At 43.2% G+C, this 20,498-nt stretch overlaps 1 protein-coding gene across 1 annotated transcript in view; it reads right to left on the bottom strand.

Moving 5' to 3' along the window:
• Positions 1–20,294, bottom strand: part of LOC143934052 (germ cell-specific gene 1-like protein) — a 102,380-nt gene extending 82,086 nt beyond the window's left edge. Inside the window, exon 1 of the mRNA XM_077457318.1 lies at positions 20,110–20,294. The gene's annotated coding sequence lies outside the window, so the exon portion shown is untranslated. The remainder of the gene's footprint in view (positions 1–20,109) is intronic.
• Positions 20,295–20,498: the final 204 nt, after the last annotated feature.

The raw sequence follows: 20,498 nt of genomic DNA, 5'->3' as shown, positions 1-20,498 counted from the left end.
AACCCAGCTGAATGACACAGAACACTGAAGAAGGACTTAGGTAAAGTATACTTTCTTCTCTTATATTTTATATGCTCTGTATTACTATTCCCGCATTGTGTTTATTTTTATAGCCAATATTGTTACTATATCATCACCATTGATATTATCAGAGCTTTTATTTACTAGCTCACTATAGGAACAGACAAGATAATACATATTTATAATTTAAGTAGGGGGAAGCCAAAACCACCACATATTTATTTAATTTGGCACCCCAGAAGCAGGAGTGTGGAAATAAATTCTACACAGAATCCAAACACAATTTTTTTGTCTCGAGTTCCTTTAAGCCAGGGGTGTCCAAACTTGATGAAGTGAACATGCGTGAGGGTCGAACATTTTGCCTGACATTCTTTGAACCATTAGAATGAAAACGCAAATTAACTAATACACTGCCCAACAAAAATTCTCTTGCCTTTGTGGCTGTGTGTGGTGAAGAGTCTAAGGATGAGTTTGGTCATGTTATTTGGATATACCGTATTTGTCGGTGTATAATACACGCAGGCATATAACATGCACCTTCACTTTAAGAGGGAAGTTTCAGGAAATGTTTTCCATTTTAAATAAAGAACTGTGAAGCAAAATAAGGGTCAGTGCCCATCAATGCAGCCTAATAAGTGTCCATCTGCAGCCTCACCATTGCCAAAAATGCAGCCTTACCATTGCCATGAATGCAGCCTCACCATTGACATGAATTCAGCCTCACCATTGCCATGAGTGCAGCCTCTGAATGCAGCCTTACCATTGCCATGGATGCAGCCTCATCATTGCCATGAATGCACCCTCACCATTGCCATGAATGGAGCCTCACCATTGACATGAATGCAGCCTCTGAATGCAGCCTCTGAATGCAGCCTTACCATTGCCACGGATGCAGCCTCACCATTGCCATGAATGCAACCTCACTACTGCCATGAATAGTTACATAGTTAGGTTGAAAAAAGACACAAGTCCACCCAGTTCAACCACAAAAAATGCATGAATGCAGCCTCACCATTGCCATGAATGCAGCCTCACCATTGACAGAAGCCTCACCACTGACATGAATTTAGCCTCACCATTGCCATGAATGCAGCCTCTGAATGCAGCCTCAGCATTGCCATGAATGCAGCCTCAGCATTGCCATGAATGCAGCCTGATCATTGCTATGAATGCAGCCTCACCGTTGCCATGAATGCAGCCTCACCATTGCCATGAATGCAGCCTCACCATTGACATAAATGCAGCCTCACCATTGGCATAAATGCAGCCTCACCATTGACATAAATGAAGCCTCACCATTGGCATGGATGCAGCCTCACCATTGCCATTAATTCAGTCTCACCATTGCCATTAATGCAGCCTCTGAATGCAGCCTAATTGTTGCCATGAATACAGCCTCACCATTGCCATCAGTTCAGCCTGATCCATGCCCACCTGCAGCCTCAGAGGGGACAGGGAAGGGTGGGACGAGCACCAACAGATTACAAACAGGAGACTCTCCTGTTTACTCGTTGGCCTCTTTAATACAAAGTCCCGCCTCCTATGATAGACAGAACAGTCATCCAATGCCAGCCCAGGAGACGGGACTTCCTATTACAGAGGCCAACGAGTAAACAGGAGATTCTCCTGTATGTAGTCTGATGGCACATGTCTCGCCCCCTCCCTGTCCCCTCCGAGGAACGATAAATACAGTATATATCTTTTGTGGCCCCCTCAACAAATCCCCGAGCACCGCGTAGCGCTCAGGGATTCGTTGGGAGCCTCAAAAGATATATAGATCCAAATTGCCAGTGGGGCTGTATTAAACTGGACAATTGCCAATTGCAGCCCGTGGGCTGGACTTTGGACATGCCTGCTATAAGCTAAGAAGTCCTCAACTTTACAAGAAACCCACAACCGAAGGCATTCACCTAGCTGTGGACAAGATCTGTGCTGGTTTGTCAAGTCTGAAGTCCTGCTTGAGTGGCACTGAAGGTTCTGTGAAGTGCTCCTTCAGTATCAGAGTTTAATTGTGCAATGTGGATGATCAGACATGAAGATGTAATACTACACAGTTATACTTCACACCATGTTCACTGAACTGCATAGATCAAGACTCAATGCAAGAACACATAAAACACAATTGTTTTCTATGGGTGCTATTCACACTATACAGATGTGTTGCTGAGTGTTACATATCAATGCAGCATGTCTGCAGTTTTATACAACACAATACACAAATATGCACAACAATGCACATCAAAGCAATGCAATGTGCCTTACCTAAATAAAAAAATCAATTTTGGCGCATGATATGACCTGTATAGAAATAAGTATCAATATTTAAATCACACATGTTCCTCTAAATAGCTAAAAGGTAGCAGGTCCTGTAGAAAAGACCAGCTGGAGACTGGAAGCATCACAGCTCAGTTAACATATCTGACAGCACACCACGGATCTCCAATCATCGACCAAAAATTTGATTGAAGAATTATCACATTGTAGTTTAAAAGGTGCAATGTTTCGAAGCCACACAGGACCCCTTTGTCAGGCATGTGACGCTTGTGGTAGGACTTCCTCTCACTTCCTCTTTGGCTATGGGACAGAAAATGAAGGGAAACTGACAGGGGTTATAACCCTCCTTTATTGTAAAATGAAAAAAAAAAAAAAGTTTGGGATTTAGTTCTACTTTAACTTTCATGCATTAATGCACTGCAACAAATTGCTTTAAATGGACTAGATTTTCTTTACCAATTCCCTGTAAAGGATTGGGCAGGAGGGCTGTTTTAGGGCATGTTTGTATCTAGGCATGAAGCACTATAAACCTCCTTTGCTGAACTGATTATGTCCTCCTATATTCCAAATAATTATACAGAATTGATGCATTGTAATTGTTTTACCACAGCCTTGAAGTTCCGAAAGTGGGCTGATACAGTAAAAATATTGGAGGAGAACTAAATGAATATCTATACAATAAACACTTGTCTGTACGGTATTTTATTATGTCAATATTATTTTTTCTCTTCTTTTTGCTATAGTGTTCTTTTAATGCAATCTCCAAGGAAGTCTACTTGCGGTTTCTATTAAGTTTGCCCATACTGTGACAGACTGCTAATATTTTTAAAATCCTTTGGTAATCTCTCATAAAATTGATGTTTGGTTAGCATTTTAATTAGCTTTCACTCTTCATAATGAATAGTCTAGTTGGAGCTACAGATCAAGCCTTGTCTCACATACATCAACTCTAAACTGCAAGAGTGGGAAAGTAATTAGATAACCTCGGCTGCTGGATTCTTCTTATTCTGCTGAGACCATCGCTTTAAAGGGGTTTTCCAGGAAAATGGAAATCCATTTTTATTATATCCATTTATGTAGTGCCATCATATTCTGCAACATCCTAAACCATAAACACCAGTCCTCTGACATCACAGGCATGCAGATACATACTCTTATTAGGGCTATTTTTTGTGAAAATTAATTATTCTATGGTATATTTAAAGTGGAATTTCAGGCTCTAAGTAATTAAGCTTAAACCTGCTCCCACCCTTCAAACTCCTATACTAACTACCCTGTAGAAGGAAAATGCCCATATGTAACTATTTTCAGGACACTTTGATCCAGTCATGTGATTGGCTCCCAGAGGCAGCTTCAGGGGAGAGAAGGGGTCAGCTGGCGATTTTTTTTTCCCCATTTAGCTTTATTGCTATCACCAGGGATAGACAAGACCCCTTGTGAGATAGCTTTAGGCAGGGACATGTACTCTTTATGGTAAGATCAGGAGTCTATTGGACCCCTGATCCCTCCTCTGCCCTCCAAGGAAGCTGATCGTACCACAGACTCACTTGTTTGTCCTATGGTGGGATTGCTATATCTGCCATAGGACCTCATCAAAGCTTGTGCTCCCTTCTGATTGAAGAGCTCTAGCCATAACAAAGCAGGAGATGTATTGGACATCTGCAGGGAGACAACTATTTTACAGAAAGGATCCTTGTCTACATCAGAGAACAAGGACCCTTGTGGGTTTCAGGTTGTGGGTGCTTTCCAAAAAAAAAAAAAACACACAATCTGTGAGGCCCCATTCACACCTGAGCGTTTTTTAGCTTGAAGCCTGAAGCTACAAAACACTGTAGGGGAAAAATCTATTATTCTCAATGGAGATGATTCACATCTCCTCTCCAAGTCGCCTGAAGCCGAACGCCTGAAGCTCAAACAAGTTCTGGACCCTTTTTTGTCGCTCGAATCGGGCAGATTTGGGCATTTTTCTTCTTTTTACATTGGTGACCTTTTGCCCTGCACAAAATCGTGGCAAAACTGCCTGAAAACGCTATGCTCAGGTGTGAATGGGGCCTGAGATGGTATAAACACAAAGAATGTATTTAATTGATTTACACTGATATCTCAATTGGGCTTTAAAGCAGTCAGCCGCTGGTAGATTCCTCCATCCACACAAATAAGGCAGGAGGAGAAGCAATTGAATTCTGACAAAAGGATTGACAAAAGTTCTCCAGCATGTGCCTTCAACAGAACGATCAACTTCTGTTGAGTGGGGACGCCCGCACACTAATCAAAATTTGTCCCTGCTGAACCGGGTGAATTTCAATCAATGTATGGCCAGCTGTAATATTAGTAAATTGGAAGCTACTGTAAGGAAAGTTGACAAAGTGCAAATTATTAGGATCGGGTATGAAACTGTACTTTAATTCTGATTGCTAGCTTTTTGGTGATCAACCCTTTTCCTACCTTTTTGGTTATTACTGTGTGCTTCATTGTCTTTCATTTTATGTTGCATTTGATTTGAGGGCAACAGTCACTTTTAGGCTGCTGTCTCGCCCATAGCCAGCTTTTCTTTTTTTTTTTTTCTTTGCTGCAAGGCTGTTTCAGGGTTGGTGTTTTGAGGAGGATATATTGGTTTTGATTTTATGTGAGGTTAAATTGCTATTTTTGCTGTAAGTCTTCACTTTAAAAAAATAAATAAAAATAAAAGTAGGATTTTGTTCAAAGGGTGGTATTCTAGGGATTTCATTTTTTTTTGTTAGGTTTTATATTATGTGGATAGGGCCATTTTTTAAGTTTATGGTGCTCAAAGCAGAGCATTTACTTGTTACTGACCATCTGTTCTTGGAGCTGTTATTTGTTTGCAGCACATCTCTGCATCGTTTAAAAAGAAAAAAGACAAATGCAAGAACAGTGTACACATAAACCACCTCACATTATATCATTCACATTCTCTGAAGCCTGCTATCCTCACACATAAAATAAAAGTTAGGCATGCACCATTTAGGCTCATTTTGCCTGATTAAACTGTCCTGCTGCAGCCAATTTTACATTGCTGTAACCACTTCAGTATCTTAAAGCGGGAGTCCGCCGGGACTCCGCGTTTTTTTTTTTTTTTTAAAAGCCAGCAGCTACAAATACTGCAGCTGCTGACTTTTAAAATAGTGACACTTACCTGTCCAGCGCGCCCGCGATGTCGGCACTCGAAGCCGATCTCTAGATCGTCACTCGGGTGCTGCCGCCGCCATCTTGGGTATGGGAATCAGGAAATGGAGCCTTTCGGCTTAATTTCCCGATTCCCTACTGCGCATGCGCGAGTCGCGCTGAGCAATAAGGACGGTCCCCGCTGCCTCTGGGATCTGTGTGTTTCCCAGCAGGCAGCGGGGCACTTGCGGAAGGGGGCGGGCACTTGCGGAAAGGGGCGTAATCTACGCCCCTTTCCGCAGAGAGCTATCCCGGAAGTGGGTGCAGTTACCTGGATTATCCAGGTAACTGCACCCCCCTCCCCCCTGAAAGGTGCCAATTGTGGCGCCGGAGGGGGGGAGGATTCCGATGAGCGGAAGGTCCATTTTAGGGTGGACCTCCGCTTTACGTTTTTTAGGCAAACCCCAGTCTGTGCTCTTTGTTTCTAGTTAGACCGCTGAGCTGGACAACCAATACACACAAATAATTGGCTCACATTACACAAAGACAAAGCATTGGCTGTGACCGAGACTATGGTTATGGGCTAATATGAAGCACTACAATTTCTTTTGTATCAAGGTGCACAGGCCCTATATCCATTCACTCGAACCATTAAGAGCAACCATTAACCCAGGTGCTCCCCTTGGCCTCCTTAACCACTTTGCATCCAGGCCAATTCTGACACTTTGCTCCTACATGTAAAAATCATAATTTTTTTGCTCTAAAATTACATATTACATTACATTGCATGTTTTTTTAGCTGACACCCTAGAGAATGCCATGGCGGTCATTGCAACTTTTTATCTCGCACGGTATTTGCGCAATAATTTTTCAAACAAATTTTTTGGGAAAAAAAAAAGTTTCATGCTTTAAAAAAAAAACAGTAAAGTTAGCCCAATTTTTTTACATAATGTGAAAGATGAAGTTACGCCATGTAAATAGATACCTAACATGTCACGTTTCAAAATTGCACACACTCGTGGAATGGCGCCAAGCCTCGGTACTTAAAAATAACCATAGGCAATGCTTTAACATTTTTTACTGGTTATGTATTTTGAGTTACAGAGGAGGTCTAATTATTGCTCTCGCTCTACCGATCGCGGCGACACCTCACATGTGTGCGTTTTCACATGTGGGCGGGACTTACTTTTTTTTTTTATTGTTCATTTTACATAATAATTTTTATTTTTACACTTTAAAAAAAAAAATATTTGATCACTTTTATTCCTATTACAAGGAATGTAACCATCCCTTGTAATAGGAATGTGACATGACAGGACCTCTTTACAGTGATCGCTGCAGTGAGTCGGTAGAAGCACCGGAGGGTGGTGGGGGGGGGGATGTCTGTAGCCTCAGGCATCATTCAGATATACCACCGCAAAGTCGAGGCTGTCATATGACGGCCTGCAGATGGCAAGTGGTTAAACTGCTGGTCCCCTTGCTATAGAATAATCTGAATCTTCACCATTTCCTCCAGATCCCTGACCTTGCAATCTGGGTGACCAAAAGTATTAGAACCATAACCGATTTGTTTTTTACTGGCAAATTTGCTTTTTGAATGAACTCAAAGTTAAAGTGATTGTAAGGGTTCGTTTTAAAAAAAAAATAACAAACATATCATACCGCCACTGTGCCCCAAACCACATCCCACATCAGATAACCCCCTAGGAGAAGAGCTCTCCCAAGGGGGTTATCTTGCAGGCGCGCTCCTGAGTCCATGTATGACTCAGCCCCGCCCCCCCCAGTGCCCGCGTCATTGGATTTAATTGACAGCAGCGGGAGCCAATGGCTGCGCTGCTATCAATCTATCCAATCAGTACATGAGACACCGGCCGGAGCTGGTGTGCTCGTTCCCGTTGCGCAAATTTCAGGGCTCAGGTAAGTATAAGGCTCCATTCACACCTGAGCGTAGCGTGTTTGAACGTTTTTACCGGCGTTTTGTCGCGCGACAACGAGCGTTTTGTCACACTACAACGCGCGTTTTGTCACACTACAACGCGCGACAACGAGCGTTTTTTAACTTCGGCGTTTTTTTTTCAGCCAATAGGAAAAATATTTTTCATCTGCTTATTTTTTTCTTGAGCAGATACAGCGTTTTGTAGCTTCAGGCGTAGGGCTACAAAACGTTCAGGTGTGAACGGGCTGTAAGGGGGGCTTGGGGGCGCTGCTGCATTAAAAAAAAATTCATCTTAATGCATAGAATGTATTACAGCCCGTTCACACCTGAACGTTTTGTAGCCCTACGCCTGAAGCTACAAAACGCTGGAGGGGAAAAAATCCATTATTCTCAATGGAGATGGTTCACATCTCCACTCCATGTCGCCTGAAGCCCTACGCCTGAAGCTCAAACAAGTTCCGGACCCTTTTTTGTCGCGCGAATTGGGCTGATTTGGGCGTTTTCATTCCCATAGAAACTAATGGAAACGCTCGATTCGAGCGTTTAGCGCGACAACGAGCGTTTCTACGGGCGTTTTGACGCTGTATCTGCTCAAGAAAAAAATAAGCAGATGAAAAATATTTTTCCTATTGGCTGAAAAAAAAACGCCGAAGTTAAAAAACGCTCGTTGTCGCGCGTTGTAGTGTGACAAAACGCTTGTTGTCGCGCGACAAAACGCCGGTAAAAACGTTCAAACACGCTACGCTCAGGTGTGAATGCAGCCTTAAGGTGAAACACGGCGAGGGTTTACAACCCCTTTAAAGTAGAACCATAGGCAAATCGTTTTTTTTTTTCATTTTATATAGAGTAATAAATAGAGGGTCATAACCGCTGTCAGTTTATTTTTTGCCATCTGTGTCTAATTGGTGAGAATCCCTTGGGAATCCCTTGGGGACCCCCAGGTCACCAGAATTAGTGTTCCCAATAGGGGATTTCATCTCTATTACTTTTCTGGGGACAACCCAAAATTTGGGATTTTCTTTTACTTTCACTTTCAATGATAATGGTAAACAGGACAAATAGAGAGGGCGAATCTCCCTAACAAGGGCATAGACAACAATAAAAACTGACAGGGGTTCTAATCCATCTTCACTATGCAGTCTCCTAGATCTTCATTACATTTTTTGTAGAAGTGTGCTGATGTAGAGATATACTGGTCCCAGATGCTTTTATTTATATTTGAGATCACATACTATTCAAGTAACCCAAGATATGCTTTACTGCTTGTTTGGACTCGTGGAGCATTAGGCTATGGAAAGGACCACTAGAACACTGCTTGGTGTATTATTGTTTTATACTAGAAAAACAATTGTATTGAAATGGAAATCCTTTGTACCTCCAACTCTAGTGTAGCTGGTGTCCTACAAATGCCAAGCTAGCCGAGGCTCTCCAGAGAGGGTTGAGCATGGCTGTCAGTGTCTGTAGGGGATTTCCCCCCCTCCCTTTTTCATCTCTTCACTGATTTTATGTTACTGAAAACGGCTCACAGGGACACAGGCAGCTCTGCTCCCTCCCTTTCATCCTCATTGGCAGGAAGAGGAGAGCCAATGGGCAGCCATCTGATTGCAGTAGGGAATTCTGGGACATGTAGTCCCCATCTGAAACTGCCCCATAATCTTGTATGGGGCATGGAACTACAAAGTCCAGCATTCTCTGCACTGAAGGAAGTTGTTAAGGACTCAATTTTATCTCCTGAGAGAAGTTAGTCACCACGAGGCACAGGGTGAGACTGGACCCAGGGGAGAGGTGTTGCCTTCCAGGTCAGTCCACCACATTTTTCCAGGTGTCTGCAGCCGGTCAGAACATTTGAGAGAGGGGAATTCCAGGTGCACATCCAGGTGCACCTGCACCGATGGTATAAAGAGTTCCAGTGCGAGGTGACCAGTCAGATCACTAGACATCCCTGCTTGTTCCAGGACATTCGTTTGGGCCTTGACCACAGGATTGGTGAGAGGGCACTTGCCCATTTGTAGGAAACAAGGATACTGCACACAGGCAGCATTACTTCCCTTTGCCTATCCAGCTTTATGAACACTGTATACAGACATAATTGCTCTTAGTCACCTTGCTGACATCTGTAGTGGATACAAGGCCAGGATACAAGGCCATCCAGATACAGAGACACTGTATACAGACACCATTGTCCTTATACCTTGCTGAGGAAGATCCTGCATTCTTTGTTTGATAGTCCGGGCCAGTTGTATTGCTTTGCTCTGCCATTCAGGAGTTTAAGTACACCAACGAAAGTGGCTAGCTGAAGATCCAAGGCCTCATGCTACTTTCAAGGAACTGAATTTACTAGAGCCCTACGGTCACGCACACACATGTCCAGGGCTCTGTATGTGTAGCGGGTGTGCGGGATAGTCTACCTTGGGAACTTATCTATTGAATGTTGATTTGGCTACAGTTTTGGTAGTTGGGCCTGTGGTGTCAGGGGATAGGAGAGAGAGATCTGACATAAGAGAGGGTAATTCCTCTGCTCTCCTCCGGCCTGGACTCATAGACCCAATTTATGTAGAGGTAACTAATCTAATTTAAAGTTGTTATTGTTAAAGTGTTTGCCTCTGCTCTTGGGGTTATCCTCAGGTTTGGAATACACTGAAAGCAGCCTGAATATAGGATTGAGCTATACTGCTCTTAATCTCAGTTATTGCTCTCCAGTTGGATTACTTGAATATATACTGTTGCTGTCTGTTACTCTTTTCCACAGAAATATTGCAGCAAAGACAATTTCTATGTTTTATCATATGGTTTTATGTGTGTTTCTCATTTGGTCCTTGCACTTACACTATTGCCAAGTGTGCCAGAGGGGGCTGAGACTGTTATTGGGGTTGAGAGGCAGAGTACGAAAACCAAACATACTTAAGCGGCACCTCCGTGGGTAGCTCTAATTATTAAATGTTTGCTATCATTAATATATGGTTCTTATATTAGTGGCAACATTTCTACACAAAGTAAAAGAATGTTTTTCTTCTCCTTTCATTTTTCTATTTTGTATATTGTTTTTAAGCATGTATGTTTTGTTTTTTTGGCCTGGCATGATTCATTGCAGGGGCCCCAGAGAAGGGGTTAATCGGCATAATCAAGTATTCACCGTTTTCAGCTGTGTATGTACTATTTTAAATGTTACGTTCAGTGATGTATCCTGGATTATGATTAAGCGAACTTGATTTGTGAAACACGTCAATCTCTGCTGGTATATGTCTGCTTCTTTGTTACCTTGATATTTTACTTGGAATAAATCATTTCTTCTACACTTTGGAGTGCGGTCAACAAATTGTGCTACACTAGCTACCTGGAAATCTTTGGTGAATTCGGTTAACCTCACCTCAATGTTGTTCATCTTTTATACAAGGCTGCTTACAGCAGAAGGGGGTGTCTGTCCAAATTTGATTAAATTTGGTCCGTATCGTTGGAAAGCCCCGATACCGCAACTTGTACAAAAGTACCTCTAGACTTGATAGCTTTGCTGTGGATATTCGGACAAGATGGCTCTCCCTGACCAGATATACGGTATTCTTAACATTTCACCTCTGCGGTTTTTATTTTTTGTGCTATAAACACAAAGAGACCGACAATTTTGAAAAAAAATAAAAAAGGGATGGGGTCATGTCAAGTAAATAGATACTAAACATATCAAGTCTTAAAATTGCACACGCCCATAGAATCACAAACTATGGTACTCAAAATTATCCATACATAAATCTTTAAAAGCCTTTATAGTTATCAGTTTAAAGTTAACCGTGAACTATGGCCCTAGAATTATTACTCTCACCATGATACCCCAAATATGTGACGCAATTGATGTTTACATACACATGTTCACCCCATGCTGAGCTTTTGTGCAGGGGTAATGACGATGCTTTAAAGTAAAAAAAAAAAATGTTATTTTATATAATTTTTTTTTACTTTATTACTATCACAAGGGGGTTAACAAGCCCAGTATGTGATAGAATCACCGTCTTCACCGAATAGGCATTGCACATGAAAAGAAAACCATTGGCGGTAATTTCTTACAGAGCAGCTCGTGAGATCAGCTTTTTAGCCGCAGAACCCTACACACGTGAATAGACACTAGTGCAAAATGAGAAATCAGTTGAATAGAGTCTTTCAGGGCATCTAGCACAAACACAGGGCTTGGAGCCACTCTGATAACACCTCACTAGTGTCTGCTTCAGCATGAAACGGGTTCTTTTTTACTAACTGCTTAATAAGGTCCTTGCAAATAGCAATGGCTGCCACTGCAAGTAGCATAGCAGAGCCCGCCAAGGCAAAGGAAGATTTTAACAGCATCTCCAGGCTTTCGCTAGCTGGGTCTTTTTAAGAATTGGACATTATCATTCAGACAATTCAGATTCCTATTGAGACAGGACAATGTTTCCTCCTTTGGATAAAGTTGAGAAAACCTTTTTGGCAGCACAAACACCCTATCTGGATGATCCCATTCAGCATACAACATTTCCACTATAAGAGGATGCAAGGGAAAAACGTGTGAACTCTGAGACTCTTCAGGCTTTACCCAGAGTACCCAGAAGTGTATACCACCATCTGTCCCTCTTTAAGTTCTATCCATCATCAATATACACCCACTCTTTCTCTACAACCGGAGGGGGATCTGATGAAGGGGAATGCCCCTGCTTCTTACCACCTTGTGCCATGGAGGTGAACATGCCAGCAATTTTTCCTTCCAAGCCAGCCAAAGCTGCAGCCAAGTCACCTTTAGTGACATAAGCTGAAGTCGATGCCCCTGCTGTGGCCACAATACCAGACCAATGTAGTGGCTCAGGCACCCCTGTCACATCTGGTCTCTCAGGACACACACAATCAGTGGGACTATAGCCAGAATCCTCAGAGCCTAGTGGTGGCACTCCTACACCATTCACAGCTGACTAGTATACACCACTAGTTCTTAGTACAGCAATCTCCCCTGATGTTCTAATGTGTTCTGGCAGGGGGATGGCCCCCCACCAAAAACCAACACTCCAGTAAGCACTCTCAGCCATTGGCAGACATTTTTAGGTCAGGGGCCTTCGACAGAAGCCGACTTCTGTCAGACACATGGGCTGAATGACTGCTGGTTTCCCTCAAAGTGGGGCCCGGGTACCATCCAGCTTAGCATCTTAGCTGTAGGACTGGATCCAAAACCAATTTCCTGATCACAGCTAGAATCGCCTGAGAATCTGGCACTAGCATACACAGTGTTGTACTTTAGTGACTACCACCTTTCAGACCCTTGCCCGTTTTTTTTTTTTTGCCAGTGTCCATTCACCTATAGGTGATGCATAACTCAGGTAGTCATGATTTATACCCTGCTCTGTGTCGCGTGATGTACAATAAAGAAACCAAGACTACTGCTCTGATCATATAAAGAAATATGGCAATGTTATATAGTTATTGCCATTATTAGTAGTTGTAGTAGTATTATTAGAATACAGGATTAATTTGCTTGCTCAGCATTTTACAAAATAAACAAAGACAGTATAGTTAGAAGACGAGGGTTAGGGTGACTCTGCTCATTAAAGCGTACAAAAATATTAAAAGCAGATTAATATTCCTTGCTAGGTTGAATAGGATGACATCCTGACCAACTCTAAATGTTTCTTTGTCCAAGTGAATGCCAAGCAAACATGTCTGATTTTTATATAATCATGAACCAATACAGGTGCTCACAACAGTATTTAGGTTTAGGGTTTGATCAACAAAAAAAACACCTACCACGTTCTGTATAAAAGCAGCCAGGACCCAATAAAACTCAATTAGATTTCTAGGAAATACTATGTAAACAGCTTTGGTAGGCAGGTAACAGGCATTTTTGGAGGTGTTTTCCTGGTGGTGGCCTGAAAGTCTCCACAGAGGGGACAACCTCCGCACAACAATTACGCACCAATATGATCTCACCAGACTGTGACACACACCTTTCCTACCTTCTTTAACATGGGATGCTACTTTATGACCTTTGAGGAATACAATGGATTCATTTCTCATCACCTCTGTTGTTTCTATGGTTTGGAAAACTTTATGAAAAGCTAGCTAACCACAAGGAAAAGTTTTACCAAATGCCATGTAAATGCTCAATAAATGCTCTAGGCCAGATTTTCACAACCAGGGTTCCCTAAGATGCTTCTAGGGTTTTGTTGTGTAGTGTTAGTCAAATGGTTCGGCCGAAGAGTTTGGCCGGAACATTGGCCGTTCGCCCCAAATTTGCAGGGAGTTCGACGTGTGCTCGCCTCCCTGAATGTCCTACAATACACTGCATGCTTGAAGATTGCATTCTAAGCCCTAAAGCAGTGGTCATCAACAGGCCCGGTTTTATATATTACCTTGGGGAGATGCAGATTAGAATACTGCAATCACTGAGCAGCAAATGATTTCACCTGTGATGTATTTCAGTTATCTTGCAAACTTGGCCTATTAGTGAGCCCTGAGGACAGGGTTGATAACCACTGCCCTAAAGCTTTGCCCAATCAGGGTGCAGTAAAAGCTGGTTGTTAAGCAGCGGGGCTGGGGAGCTGGCCGCGGTGTCCTTTACAACTGATGAGTCATCAGCTGTCAATGGGCTTCCCCACTGACAACCGAATAAAAAAACCTGCCCCCCCTCATGACATCACCAACCAGTGCATGCTGGCTCAATGATGTCACAAGGGGGCGGTGCCACCAGGTGACATTGCCAGGTGGCCCTGCTCTTACCTACAGTATATAAGAACTGTCAAACAGCAAGCCAGCCATTGGAGGGTTTGCCTTCACGGTGGGCGGAGAGATTTATTTTTCGTGTCCGGCGGTGCGGTGGGCATCGTGATTGACGATGAGTCTACATCGGGGGACATTCTTTTTTTATTTTTAATAAAGGATTTGTTTTTATTTATTTTTTTAAATAGCCGGGTGCCAGAAATTGCAACCGCAAGTCAAATTAAATGTTATTTGACTTGTTTGTTTTTTTCCTTTAGAAATGTCATTTTTACTGCAGCATGTTCTATGCATGCCATCAAAGTTCAGGAGTTCTGCTGGAAACCGAACCGAGGGGTGTTTGGCCCATCTCTATTGTTAGGCAATGACCAATTTAAATTTTAAAATTTTGCACCAATAATCTTTTTGGCCTGTCTTCCTACTGACCACCAATGTAAGGATCATTCTTCCCAATGACCAGTACTCTAACATGACTCTTCTCCCCCAACTACCAGTCTAAGGGGACCCTTCTCTACTAACCACCAATGTAACAGAGCCCCTCACTGACCACTAATGTAAAGAACATTCTTTCTACTGACCACCACTGTAATAGGCCCCTTTTACACCAGCCACCAGTCTAAAGGGACCGTTCTCCACTAACCAATATTGTAACAGAGCCCTTCGCTGATCATCAATACGGGGGAATTTCACTGAAAACCATTGTGGCTAGAGTCTTTACTGACCACCAGTGTAAAGGGGCACTTTTTCACTGATCACTGATGTGAGGTAACACTACAATTTTCATGAATCTGGCCCATGGAAATAATTCCCATGCAGTGGGACTGTGCCTACACTGCATAGGTTAACTGCTTCTTTTCGTCTAGGGGTGAGGAGAGCGGAGATATATTTACCTAATTCGCTGATCCTCTGAGTGCAAAACTGGTCCCTGCAGCTCCTGCACCCCACATGCTATAGTAGTTTTGTACATGGACTAATAATTAAAGGGCGCTGGAAAATAATCAAAAAAATAAATAAATCAAACAATAAATAATATCAGAGTGATAATGGTGCAAAACATTAAGCCAATAATAAATAACTATGCGCAAAAGTATCAAAAAACAGAATGGTGAACCACCAATCATGAAATAACGTCCCTACAACGTGTCTCTATATTGAGAGATTCAGAAAAAGTCTAAGTGTAAAAACAAATGATAAAATTGAGGAAGGCGGCAGATCCAAAAAGGCTTCCGACTCCCTCCACCAAGCAAACAGCGACACACCACTTGTGAAGATGCAAGTTCAAACTGCTTACCAGATCCGTTTGACCACTTTAATTAAAAAGTAAGTCAAACAGCGCCTGCACAGGTCATGCCTGTTCATAAGAGTACTGATGGAAATGACAATGGATGATAGGTCCCCCTTTTACAGACTCAGGCGGTATATAAGAAAAGATACAGAAAAATCCATAGCGTGTTACTGACTTTAATAAAACAAATTAAAAAAACAGACAGCCAAATGGCTCCTTACATGGTTGTGTGCCTGACCCAGCACTGGGGCTGCTCGCCTTGACAGAAAAACTCACTCTCCGACCGAATGAAAAGGTCCTTCCGCATCCACTAGTGGCGTGCGTTCCAGGCCATTCGGACAGACAACCAGAGGGCCGGAAGTGGCGTCGAAAAGAACGTGACCAGGTACCGCTCCAAAATCTGATGTGATCGCGCCCATATATACTGCCTGCTAATGAAGGCATCAGAAATGAGTAAGAAGGCAAGAACCTTCCTCAGATATCAAAGCTGAACCAAAGAGTGAAGTTTGTTGTGAAGGGGAATGTAGTTACAGTTCTATGCATTAAGGTAAAACAAACCTTCAGTATGCAGCTCTTTTCCAGACATTCCCCACCCGTTATACTTACCTGAGCCCAGTTTTGATCCCTCTCTCTCCATCCTCATTGACTCAGAGACAGCAGTGGGAGCCACTGTCTTCCACCACTGTCAATCACAGCCAGTAAATAGGGAGCAGGGGGCAGGGCTAAGCATGCAGGCAGGCAGTATTGCTGCCCACTGTCCACGCACCACGACTGGAATCTCCAACCCCTGTAGGTCCCCCTACCTCGCTCCCCAACAGTTTGTGGAGCCTCCTGGCTTCTGCTGTTTGAGTAGGTGGGATGGGGATGTTCCTGACCTTTGATATCACCCCCACCTGGAAGAGGGTGGCGTGACAGGTAAAATCATCTAGCAGTACATTGTTGATTAGCTTGCAGGCACCTCAATGCTAAATCTGCTGAATTACTGCAGCTTAGCATAAAAGTGCTGCCTGTTAGCTGCCAAATGAGAAGATGGCATCTCCTTTTTCATGTAGTACTGTGAGAAATTGGGCTCATTAAAGCATTGTCATTGCCCCCAGGTTTTCACTGCCCCCTAGTGTGTGTCTGTGTCCTCCCGACCCCCCTGGTGTGTGCCCTCCCAGCCCCAATACACTGTTTTCCATCCCCCTTACTGTGTACTCTGTACACTGCCCTACATCCTGCTGACCTTTGTACATTGCTCTACAGACTACTGGCCTCTGCACACTGCAATATATACTACTGACCTCTGTACACTTCTCTACACTCCAAAGACATGCAGGTAGGTCAATTGGCTTCTGTCCAAAATTGGCCCTAGTATATGAATGGGGACCTTGAAATGTGGGCTCCTTAAGGGTAGGGACTGATGTGAGTGTGCAATGTACAGGGATAGGGAGAATTGTAGACACTCACTCAGGTTAAACTGGATGGATGGACTGGTGTCTGTATTCAACCTTACTAACTATGTAACTATGTACATACTAGTGACCTCTGTACACTGCTCTACATACTACTGAACCCTGTATGCTGCTCTACATCTTACTGACCTCTGCACACTGCTCTACATGCTACTGTACATTGCAATAATAAAAGGAAAAAAGTGGATAAAATGATGTTAACCTTCAGCAACCAATCGGTGAGCAGTAATAATGTGCTGTAATCTCTAGAAATTAATTAGTGAGTGGTAATGATAATCAGTAACATATAGCAACCATTCCGTGAGTAGTAAGGATGTACAGTTACCTCTAGCAACCAACTGTTGAGTGTGGACCACTTGTCTATGTGTGTGCTTATTTGTTTTTTGGGATGTTGGAGAGGAGAGGGAAATTGCATGGGGGGGGGGGGGGAGAAAATGTTTCCTCAGGGTCCAATCAATATTAAAGATGGCCCTACACCACATACATCTTCCAAGATATCGGCCAATTTTTCATTAACATATGAGCCTTGGATTCTAGATTTGACCTCTTTAAAGTTAAGACATGGGGACTTCCATGCATGAGAAAGTCTGTTTGGGTGCCATGAAAAAATGTGTAATGGAGATGCAGCTTCTCTGTGGAACATCTGTTATTGGTCTGTGGAGAAGAGCTCCCCATAGGTCTTTATGAACATTTGTAGAACAGGGTTAATCACTGTATAGACCAGGGGTCTACAAACTTTCTAAGCAAAGGGCCAGTTTACTGTCCATCAGACTTTAGGGCGACTAGACTGTGGCCAGTGGAAATAGAAAATTCCCTGGCATCAATGCCCCAACATCGGTTTTAATAGGAGGAATAGTGCCCCATGTTGATATTAATGAGAAGAATCACGGCCCCATAATTGGTAACAGTTGGTGGAAAAGTACTCCAAGGGCCAGATAAAGGCAAGCAAAGGGCCACAGTTTTAAGACCTCTGGTCTAGACCCTTATCCACAGGCAGTGTACTTTCATACAGGTCCACCATATATGAAGCAAGAAGCATGTTGCCCTCTTCTCTACACCCTCTGAACAGGAAGCTGGGTAATATGGGATACATTTGGCTATTCTCACTGGAGTAAAATACTAACATGGAAGTACTCTGTAAGAATTTTCTAGTGTTTGCACATTTCGAGAGATTTTAAACGTAACTTGTCAGATTCTCGCCTTGTCCTCAGGGGGAAGAATCAGCAAACATTTCTTTCAAGCTGAACTCCAGCCTTACCTTATGTTGATCTAGCACAGTTGCACAGGCTTCTCTCATCTAATGAAATTGCATACTACACTGAGAGAAGCTCACACGGTGCAGTGAAATCAGAGTAAGCATGTTCTGTACAGAAAGAAATCAGGGAAATACATTCAGTTTTTAGTTAATAAATGTGGTTGGCTTTTTTTTAAGAACCTCTGTAAGATAGACACTGGGGTTGGTCTGCTAAATCAGGGGTCTCCAAACTGTGGCCCGTGGGCTAGATGTGGTGCTCTGCTTATCTTTAACTGGCCGCTGGGGAAAGGTTCCTTTCACTGTTACGAGGCACTATTCCTTCCACTGACACCAACAGTGGGGTACTATTCCTCCCACTGACACCATCAATTGGTTACTATTCCTTCCACTGACACCAACAATGGGGTACTATTCCTCCCTCTCATACCTTCAATGGGGTACTATTCCTCTCACTGGCACCAACAATGGGGTACTATTACTCACACAGATACCTTCAATGGGGTACTATTCCTCCAACTTACACCCTCAATTGGTTACTATTCTTCCCACTGACACCAACAATGGGATACTATTCCTCCCACTGATACCTTCAATGGGGAACTATTCCTCCCACTGATACCAACAATCAGGTACTATTCCCCCCACTGACACCAACGATTGGGTACTATTCTCCCCACTGACAGCAGCAATTGAGTACTATTCCTCCCACTGACACCAAAAACGGGGTACTATTCCTCCCACTGACACCAACAATGGGGTACTAGTTCTCCCACTGACACCAACAATGGGGTACTAGTTCTCCCACTGACACCAACAATGGGGTACTACTCCTCTTGCTGACACCAACAATTTGGTACTATTCCTCCCACAGCTCCCACAGACACCAGAGATGGTGAACTAATTCTCCCACTGATACCAATGATGTATCTTTTTTTTACTCCCACTGACCACCAAGCTTATGGCATTGTTTACTCCCAACTTCCACGTGCTACAGTCTCCCCCCCCCCCCACCCCTAAAGTCTGAGGGGCAGTAAGCTGGCCCTTTGTTTCCAAAGTTTGGATACCCCTGTGCTAAAAGAACAGGGGTTGTTCACTTAGGAAAGTAAATGTTCAGTTTGGAAAGTGTATATTCACTTTGAATTAGAAGCTACAGCAAAATCAGAGAGAGTCTGACTCATTTCCTGGCTGGAGGACATCCAGCATCATCCAGTTCTTTCCTCCCCGACCTGACAATTACTAGCTTGTCTCTATTATTCACAAAATTTGAGTTCTTTAAGTCCTGGAGGCACAGCCACCCATGCGTTACCTAGGACAGTCTACTGTTTTCAGGAAGCTATGTAAAGACCCTCCCACCAGTCATGATCTACCTGCATTGCATAGAGAAGCACAGAGAGCCAGTGATGTCTAAAATAAGGTATGTCATGAAAACAGAGAGGTCTAAATATAAAAATGTCATTAGCATGTTTATGAAGGGGAGGAGGGATGAACTATGGAAGGCAAAATATATGCAGAGGAAACTTCAGCTTTAAAGATGCATTGGTAATAGAGCGTGGCAGTACGAGATGCAATGTGAGTGTGCAAATCTCCGTTCTCCATAGTAACCGGTCACATCTCACCTTTACACAGCTCACAAGAAAAGGAAGCAAATACTAATTGGTCCTACAGGTCAGCCTGCTTTGCTCTTTGTCTCATTAAACAAGCCCATTCATCTCATCCATTCCACTTCCAGGAGCCCAGCCGCCTTGTATTGCCTCCAGGAGAAGGGAATGATGCCTGCTGGATGGAAGTTTGAGGAGGATGACTCACACTCATATCTCATGAGCAGAAAGGAGGAATCCAACAAAGCAACAGGCTATGGAAGGAGAACCTTCTCAGCCAGATGACTTCTCCTGAACTGCCTGGCCAAGGCCCTTCCTCCCATGGTCCACCTAGGGGCAGTATAACTAACAAGTCTATGATAAAGCACAATAAAGAAACCTTCATTATCACGTGCCAAGATAAACATACCTGCCAGACTTCCAGCAAAAGGCATACTTACCCAGCATCACCTGGTGCCACTGGAGGAGTTCAGGGGGACATCCAAGGTACCTGTGCCTCCAGTGGAGTCCATTTTAGGAATTTAAGATTGTCCATAATGTGAGGGAAAGAGAGAATCCTTCAATTTATTATCCAGTTAGCACTCAGCTGGTGGTGCACTGCAGAACAGTATGATGAATGCGTGGCTACATAGGATGAGGCTGAGCTTTTATTGGCATAGGCTGCCACCTGGTGGTCACTTCTAGGAAGGCAGGCAGAGAATTTTCTTAATGACCAAAGGGTAAAAAATGTGTCGATCCTGGAAAATGTGTGTTTGTGTTTATAGTCATCAAACCAGGTTCTAGAATTCACATAAAGAGAAACTTAAGATGCTCGTAAAGCCAATGCTTC

This window comes from Lithobates pipiens, unplaced genomic scaffold (assembly GCF_037356315.1).
Source record: "Lithobates pipiens isolate NorthernLeopardFrog02 unplaced genomic scaffold, aLitPip1_a1.2 Scaffold_27, whole genome shotgun sequence".
Classification (NCBI taxonomy): Eukaryota; Metazoa; Chordata; class Amphibia; order Anura; family Ranidae; genus Lithobates; species Lithobates pipiens.
The sequence above is the reverse complement of the archived record's forward strand: the minus strand, read 5'-3'. Positions and strand labels throughout refer to the sequence as shown.